Here is a 9,568-nt window from a genome sequence, read left to right on the forward strand (position 1 = left end):
CAGACCCTAGACCTAGTATTTAGTCTGGGTTGAAGAAAACTTTCTGTAGGAATTGTGGACATGTTAATATCTGATCACCATTGCATTGTCTTTAACTCTGAATTACAGGCTGCTAATAAGGTCTTATCCCACTCCAAGCACACTCGCACAATTCTGTACACAGTTTAATTCCATTGGTAATGTGTATTCTGATCTCACCTACACCAATGATTTGTTAACTCCTTCAACTCCATGTGCTCCACTACCTGCACCCTTATAGGACCTCTGAAGAAAATTTCTACCTCTAAGACTAGAATATAGCCGTGGTTAAATGAAAACATTCATATCTGTAAAAGGGAATGCAGAAAAGCTGAACGCAGATGGAAGAAGTCAAGTCTTCAGGTTCACTTTGCTGCTATGAAAGAGCAACTACTCATTTACAATAGGATGGTGAAAACTGCAAGATCTCATTACTACTCTGAAGTTATTTCCGCCAATCAACACAACCCCAGATTCCTATTCAAGACTGTTGACCAGTAAACCCAGCCTATCCTTCTGCTCCTGCTGACTCTGATGCTGACTATGAGAACTTTCTCTTGTACTTTGCTGGTGAAGTTGAGTCAATAGGACTTGGTATCACCCCCAATCCCACCTTTTTGGATGTTGATTACCCGCACCATGATTCCCTGAGCTCTTTTTCCCACATTACTCTGCCAGAGCTCCTAGGAGCCATGTCACATATGAAAGTTTCACCCACTCCTCTTGACATAATTTCTTCTTAGTTTTTATTGGAGGTGACTGATTGTATTGGGCCCCATTTACTTTACATTGCTGATTGTGTCCCGGATTACTTTAAGACTGCTTGTGTCCAACTGGTCCTTAAAAAACCTGGGCTGGATCCCACCATCTTAGAAAATGATCAGCCAATCTCTAAACTGCCTTTCATTTCTAAGATTCTAGAAAAAATTGTCTCAAAGCAGCCTCTTGCTGCTGTGGATAACAACAGCATATTTGATAAGTCTGGTTTTGGCCAACATCACAGCACTGAGACAGCCCTTCTTAAAGTCACCAATGATGTCTAAATGAATGCTGACGGACTTAAGTGCAGCATTTGACACAATTGATCATGGCATTCTTTTAGATAGACTGAGGCACTGGGTTGGCGTATCTGGTACTGCCCCAAACTGGTTTGCTTCATACTTGCCAGACAGGAAGTTCTGTGTGTCCACTAACAATATCATGTCATCCATTTCCCATATCAAGTATGGTGTGCCTCAAGGGTCAATCCTTGTTCCTATCTTGTTCTCATTATACATGCTCCCCTTGGGTGATGTCATCCATCGACATGGTGTCTCTTTCCACTGTTACGCAGATGACACTCAGCTGTTCCTCCCTGTTAAACTGACTGACCTCAGCATGCTGAGCTCTTTACAGAACTGTCTGTGTGATATCAAAAACTGGATGTTGTTCAATTTTCTTCAGCTCACTTCTGATAAAACAGAAATCCTTGGAATTGGGTCACTAAACAAATACTGCCATCTACTGGTTACCTGTTACAACACATAAAGCCTGTTGCAAGAACTCTAGGTGTCATGTTGGATAGTAATTTATGTTTTGAACAACATGTTACTGAGCTTGTCCAATCATGTTTCTATCGCCTCAGAAATATTGCTAACATAAGATGAATTTTAACTTTCACAGATACAGAAACTCTTGTACCTGCTTTGATCTCTTTGTGTCTTGATTATTGCAGCAGCTTTTATTCCTGTCTTCATCAAAAATCTTGCAGTGACATTAGACGGTTCAGAACTCACCCGCAAGGCTTTTAACCGAAACCAAGAAGCATGACCACGTCACACCAGTTTTAGCCTCTTTACATCGGCTCCCTGTTTGTTTTAGGATTGACTTGAAAATCTTATGAATTACTTTTGAGGCTCTTCATGGCTCCAGATCACATTTCAGACTTTGTTGTCCCTTATGAATCTTTGTGTGGTTTGAGATCTTTGGGCAGAGGTCCTCTGCTTGTCCCAGAGTCCAGACTGAAGACTAGAGGGGACAGAGCTTTGAAATCAGAGTCCTGAGGCTCTGGAACGACCTGCCCAAGGATATAACTGTCTCAGTCACTGTCTTTGTTTAAGTCTCTCTGAAAAACATACTTCTATCAGAGAGCACCATGACTTTATCTCAGCTGTCTGTCTATTTTCTTGCTACTTTATTGATTTTATTTCCCAATTTTTTTTGTGTTTCAGCTTTGGCCTTGTTTTATCTTTCACTAGGTGGCATTTTATGACATTTGTTTATTTTCTTGTGTTTTAAATGTGTTTAGTTTTATTGTACGGCACGTTGTACGTTTTTTTTTTGTTTATTATTATTCATTATAATACACATCAAAGTCCTGTTATGAATGACATGGATCAAAGATTTGTGGCTTTGTTTTAGTTATTAAAAATACATTCATCCTCATAATGATATTGTTTTAATATTTCACAAACAGCATCTGTTGTTATCACCACTACAACTCATCTAAACTACATCATCACAAAGTGTTAAAGTCTAACAGTGTGTGACTCCCTCTAGTGGATGTTGTGGAGTATTGTGTTGTCTTTGCTCATAATGTTTTTGTACAGAGTTTTGGTGTTTCCTGTCACTGTGGGCTGCAGAGCACAGTAGTACACAGCAGAGTCAGACAGCTGAAGCTTCTGGATCTTCAGAGCAACTGATGTCTTGTTGATTTTCGCATCAAATCTGTCTTTCTGGAACTCTGGAGCATTATCTCCTGTTCCAACTGTATCACGTCGCAGAACATACTGAGCAAGGTCACTGACTTCTTGTTTGTACCAGAACAAATATCCATTTGTGTTAACACTGGTCTCAAATGTACAGCCAAGTGTAACTGTGTGTCCTTCAGTAGCGATGACATCTCCTGTTGGCTGGATCACTCTGTCTTCTCCTTTACACTCTGGGGAAGAAGAGAACATGCAGAGGAAGAGATGAATCAATAAAGATGATTGATTAAAGGAGAACAATCAGTAGGTTTAAAGAGTTACCTAGACAGAGAGTCAGACACACACATGTAGAATAGTCTGTATTTTCACTGCCTTCTGTCTGATGTCACATTAAACCATATAAGGAGTTATTTAGAAGGTACTAGATGCCAACAGAAATGATGTGTTTAGCTTTTCTGTATGGTGAACATTAAAAGTACTCACAGCTCAGTTAGTTGTGAAAAGTGTTGAGAGAGTAAACATGTAGTTGTTTGTATCTTACCAAAGAAAAGAGCAGCAAGAATAATCCACAGCCAATGTTCCATCTCTACAACAAGGTTTAAATCAACAGGAGAAACTAGCTGATGTTCAACATTCAGTGTGAGAATTGTTCTCTTCACAGCAGCACTTCTTATTGACTGAATGGTTGAACACAGTGCAGAAGTAGTGCAGCGCCTACTTGATAATGTGGCCCTCTAGTGGAGGTAAAAAGTTGAGTCCAACAGTGTGGAAAAAAGGCTTCCAGCAGCTTGTCAGTGTGTCAGCTTGTGTTTTTGTACAGAGACTGTGGCTTTGCTGCCACTGTGGGCCTCACAGCACAGTAGTACACAGCAGAGTCTGTCACTGCAGCAGAGGAGATGTTCATATTGATTAGGTTTTGATCCACTTTAATTGTTAGTCCAGGAATTCGTTGTTTTAATATTGCTCCAGTCCCTGAATGATACGTGATCAACTCTGGTGGTTTTCCTGGATATTGTCGATACCAGTAAAACTGATCACCAGTAGTTGCTTGTTTGGAGTATCTGTAGGACAGAGTAACAGTGCTGCCTTCTAAACTGTACTCTTCATTCTTGACTGGAGTGAGTTCTTCACAGCTGACACCTAAAGGAAGAGATAACTCTGTCATGATCTGTAGGTTTTTATCATATAAGGTCGTTAAATGTTAATAGTCTGACCTACCTCTTATTGTGAGCAGAAAGAAAGTCACAACCAGACTGAAGTTCACTGACAGCATCTTAAAGATCAAGAGAATCTGTCTCTTTTTGTAGAAACACCACTGTGAAGGTTTGTGTCTTTTCTGTCCTTGAGTCACAGTTTTCCTCCTCCCTTAATCCCTCCCTCCTTCCTCTCACAAATAGTGTGTTTGTCACTGCCATGGTGGTGTTCTTCACAACATGACATCATCTCCATCAGGTAAGAAGTAGCTGGTAAGGTAACACTGACCGACACTTGACAGCACCTGCAAGGGTCCTGAACTCTTTTCTCGTCAAACTACACAAACCACACAAGAGAGCTGGCAGTTGAAATTCACCTCTTGCCGTATCCCTCTCACCTCAGCAGTGCCCAGGAGGTAAACTGGCATCTCTTCAGCTGCCAGTTCGTACCCCATACTTGGTCCTTTACAGAGTCCTTTACAAAAATAAATCACCTACAAAGTTGATTTTCAGCTTCAAAGAAGAAGATTGTTTCTATCTCTGAAATGATCTCCTCTATAGTTTCACTGATGATCATTTCTTGGTCATTTTTTATTTTAATTTATCTCATTATTTCATGGATCATATGTGTGTCACAAATACTAGGTTGACATCATATCTTTTGAACTGAATGAACATTTTAATTATTCACTCTTCAAAGGGAAAATTTTCCACCTTTTATGTGGATGTCTAATCAGTGTCTGATAAATGTTGTCGATTGAAGTAATAACAAGTTTCATTCCTAAATGAGATGGCACGCTTTTCAAAAACACACACATTTTTCAGTGAAAACACAGTTTGTTCAACAAACATTAATCCATGTTAATGACGCCTCACATATCTGGACTTCCGCGAAATGGTCCCATCTATTATGCTTTAAAAAAAAGCTTCTGTTTCATATTTTAGCAATATTTTGCAATTATAACATTTAATAATAATAATAATAATAATAATAATAATAATAATAATAATAATAATAATGCATTTTATTTCTAGGCACTTTTCACAGCACTAAAGGACACCTTTAGATTGTATTTAGAAACAACAAGCAGCAGCTTGCAGCTCAGTGCAAGTCTCAATATGTGTGTCACCATAAATGAGACTGAATATGGCAGCTTGAAAACGTGTGTTTTCAAACGGGATGTGAAAATGGAAAGGGACTAAATATTGTTGTGTTGGAGAGAGTTCCAGAGGCGGGGACACATGGTAGTCCAGCGGACAGATGGTGATGTGAGTTGGATTGCAGAAGAGGATCTAAGAGTTCGGGACGGTGTGTAGATATAAAAGTGTTCAGACAGGTAGGAAGGGGCGTGGTTATGAAGGGGTGTGATTATAAAGGGCCTTAAAGGTGAGAAGCAGAATGTTGAAATCGATGAGGAGTCGCTCGGGGGAGAGTGGTAGTAGACCTAATGGATAGATAGAGCTGGGTGTCATCGACATAAAAGTGGAAATGAATACCAGATTTTCTGAAGATATGGCCCAGAGGTAGAAGTTGGAAAATAAATAAAAGAGGACTTAGGACAGAGCCCTGAGGAGCACCACTAGTGACTGGAAGAGAGTTGGATCTGAAATTTCTGATTTGAACAGCGTGAGTGCGCCCAGAAAGATATGATTTAAACCAGTTGAGCGCATTGCTGATCATACCAATGGTAGCTAGTCTCTCTAGAAGGATGATAAATGAGATGGTTTCAAAGGCTTTAAAAGCCCAGAGTCAGCTGCCATTAAGAGATCATTAGTGATTTTTACCAGAGCTGTGTCAGGACTGTGACAGGAGCGAAAACCAGACTGAAAATGTTCACATTGTTGTGACTAAGGTGAGTGAGGACCTGAGCTGCAACTGATATTTGAAATGTTTTCAGGAGGAACAATAAATTTGAAATTGGTAGAACATTGTTCAAATTGTTCAGATCTGCACCAGGTTTCTTTAGTATTGGACTTATAGAGCAGGTGATTGAGCAAACCAGTTGATATTTACGGAATAAAACAGCAGTGAAGAGAGATGACACCTTTGGTCTCTGCCTCTCAGATCTAACCTGACAACTTTTCTCATCGGTTGTTTGATTCTCTCTTAAAGTTATGTAGTATTCGGCTCCCTCTAGTGGACGCTGTGGAGTATTGTGTTGTCTTTGTTCAGAAGGATTTTGTACAGAGTTGAGTTGTTTCCTGTCACTGTGGGCTGCAGAGCACAGTAGTACACAGCAGAGTCTGTCACTTTAGCTGAGTTGATCTCCAGATCAACACGTTTCTCTGTTTTGTCAATGTGAGCTGAGAAATCAGAATCAGTTTGATAAATCGATCGTCCCTCTGTGATGTAGAGCAGGAACTCTGGTCTGGATCTCTGGTACTGTCGGTACCACTGGATATTGTTGATAGCACCCTCATATTTACAGGTCAGGTTGATGTTTGTGTCCTCTGCAACATGTTCTTCAGTTGTTTGTGGCTTTATGCTGTTCATGGAACCCAGGGCTGCAAAATGAGTATTATTCATGTCAGTTAGTCTGCAAGAGATTCTAACATCAGGAGACTTCTGAGATCAAACATGAGCAAATGTCTTTTTCTGTGGTAGAAATTGTTGCCTTACACAGATAAACCTCTAGTTGTGAGATATGTGGTTAATACAGCAGGTTAATGAGACTTTGATCTCTGTTGTCACACTCACCTATAAAGTGAAAGAAAAGTAAAAAGAGGTAAAGCAACATGTCTTTGGAGTTGTTAAAGCCAAACAGACAGCAGATGAGCAATGTTCTTCACTGCAGTAGAATGAACAAACTAAAGAGCCTCTCTGCTGCACAGCCCTTCTCCTCAACATCAACCTGATTGTGCTTTTAGTTCCTCCAACATTTCTGCTCTGGAGACACAAACAATCTCATTGGTTGATTCAAACACCAGTGGGCGGGGCCAGAGATAAACCTTTTGTTGCTTTTGATCCATCAAAGCTCAAGCTATGGAAGTTATTTTTGCATCTCTTTTATTTATTGATTTTTCTTTTTTTAAACATTTTTATTCAGGTGTTTGGAGAAATTGCTGTGAGTTACATAACGTCACTTAAATACACCACTTTTTTATCCAACAAAAAGGACATACAACACCAACATGTAAGCAAGAAACAGACAGAACAACGACAACAACAGCAACAAAGAAATAGTTTTAGTACAAACAAACAAACAAACAATCCATAATACCAGCAGAAAACACACAAACAAACGAAAACCAGAATAAAAGTAAAAATGGCAAAAAAAAACAAAACAAAAAACAAAACAAGACAGAGCCTCAGTATTTGTACGAGGGAGTTTGCAAAAGTGCCAGACCACATGGTGGTGGGGGGGAGAAGACCAGTCGGAAGCTTATACTCTATATATCTAACCTGCACTGTATCTATTATAGCTAGGCTTCGAAGGTCTGTCTCATAACTTCCTGTCCCAAATAGAGGCCAGCTGACTTCTGCGAATAGAGCAAATAGAAGAAGACCAGGCTATTAATTAAATCCTCACACAACATCGTTATTCCTTCATTTGTCTGTCTCATCATTGTACACACACACACACACACACACACACACACACACACACGCAGCACACAAACAGAGAAAAAAAAAAAAAGGGAGAAAAAAAGTGACGCAAAAAAAATCAGCAAGGTGTCCAAAACCTTATATGATTTGTCTAAATTATTATTCAATATAACATAGATCCCACCCAGCCAAGCAAACAAAAGCCCAGAGAACCTAAATATAAGCAGTTTAAAAACAGAGACAAAAAAACAAAGCAAAAAAGGTTAGTAGTTTAGTCTGTGTTCGAGGTTCCCTGCAGATGTAGAATAAGTGGTTTCCATATTATATCAAACCTATATGCCTGATCCATCCTAAGATATCAAATCCTCTCCATCTCCAGTGAGTTAACAACATCGGCAATCCACACTGTAACATTAGGAACGTCTTTCCCCTTCCTTAACATTAATATACATTTTTTAGCAGAAATGAGACAGAAGTTAACAAAATGCTGTTGGGACAAAGAGAGACCACTCAAATTCTCAGACAGATTAAAGATAATTATTTGAGGATCTGGTTTCACTTGGAATCCAAGTATTTTAGAAATAATATTGAAAACATCAATCCAGTAATTCTCAATTTTAGGACATAGAATAAAGCTGTGAGCGAGAGTGGCCTCACTTGTCTCACATTTTTCACATAAGGGTGACACAGAAGGAAATAGTCTGTGCAATTTCACTTTAGAATAGTGTAGCCTGTGCACAATCTTAAATTGCATGAGGCAATGTCTAATGTTTATTGAACATCTATGTATTTGTGTCAAACTATGATTCCATTGTTCATCAGTAATAATAATGCCAAGATCTCTTTCCCAATGTGTACGTATGTTTGAGGTGTCAACTTTGTCCTGTTGTAAACTTATGTAGAAATCTGAAATAAGATGAGGAGAGTAGGGGGAGCGACTAATAATTTCCCTAACAGTGGAATGAGACATTATCTTATATGATGGGACTCGTTTACGGATATGGTCTCTTACCTGTAAATATCTAAAAAAAAATTAGTTTTGGGGAGTCCATACTTGTCAACTAATTGTTGGAAGGAAGCAAAAACGCCCTCAACGTGGAGATCCAACAAAGTCTTAATACCAGCTCTTTCCCATATATTAAAAGTATAATCTAAAGTGGATGGAGGGAATGAGGGATTTCCGATGATTGGCATCAGTGGATATAAGAGACTCAAATCAACAAGCTTACCTATCTGTTTCCAGATGTCCACTGTTGCACGAATTAGTACATTATTATTATATTTGGAGCTGTGTACTCTAGATGGCGCCATTAGGATGGATACAGGTCGGTATGGATAACTGTCCTCACTTTCAAGTATTAGCCATTTGGGAGAATATTGGAAGGAGTGAAAATAAAACATTATCACTCTGGCATTTGCTGCATAATAATATCGGATAAAGTCAGGTAAAGACAGACCCCCCTCAATTTTTGGTTTACATAAATGATTCTTTTTAATCCGATGTTTTTTATTATTCCACAAAAAGGGGTTAATAATAGAATATATTTGTTTAAAGAAATTCTTATTTAAATAAACTGGCAAATTTTGGAAAAGATAAAGTAGTTGAGGAAGACTAATCATTTTAATTGCATTTACTCTACCAATAAGTGAGAGATGGAGCGTTTGCCAAAACTTCAGACATGACTTAAGTTTATTAAGAAAAGGGGGGAAATTTGCTTTATATAAATCCTTATATTTTTGAGTGACCTTTATGCCTAAGTAAGTAAATTCAGTAGTTGTCTTAAAGGGCAATAACTCAAGGAAGGTTGGGTCTTGCAGCCTGATGGGCATGAGTTCACTCTTACTCCAATTAATACAGTATCCAGAGAGACTACCGAAGAATGTGATCAAATCAAGAATATGAGGAATGCTCAACTCTGGTTTCTTAATATATAACAAAACATCATCTGCATATAACGAAATTCTATTTTGCGTCCCGTCTGTGTCATAGCCATGGATCAGAGGGTCAGATCATACCGTCTCTGCTAATGGCTCTATTGCAAGAGCCAACAGAAGAGGAGAGAGGACGCAGCCCTGTTTTGTGCCTCTGTAGAGTGCAAATTCAGGTGATATGGTTTGATTTG

This window comes from Epinephelus lanceolatus, chromosome 12 (assembly GCF_041903045.1).
Source record: "Epinephelus lanceolatus isolate andai-2023 chromosome 12, ASM4190304v1, whole genome shotgun sequence".
In the NCBI taxonomy this organism is placed as follows: domain Eukaryota; kingdom Metazoa; phylum Chordata; class Actinopteri; order Perciformes; family Serranidae; genus Epinephelus; species Epinephelus lanceolatus.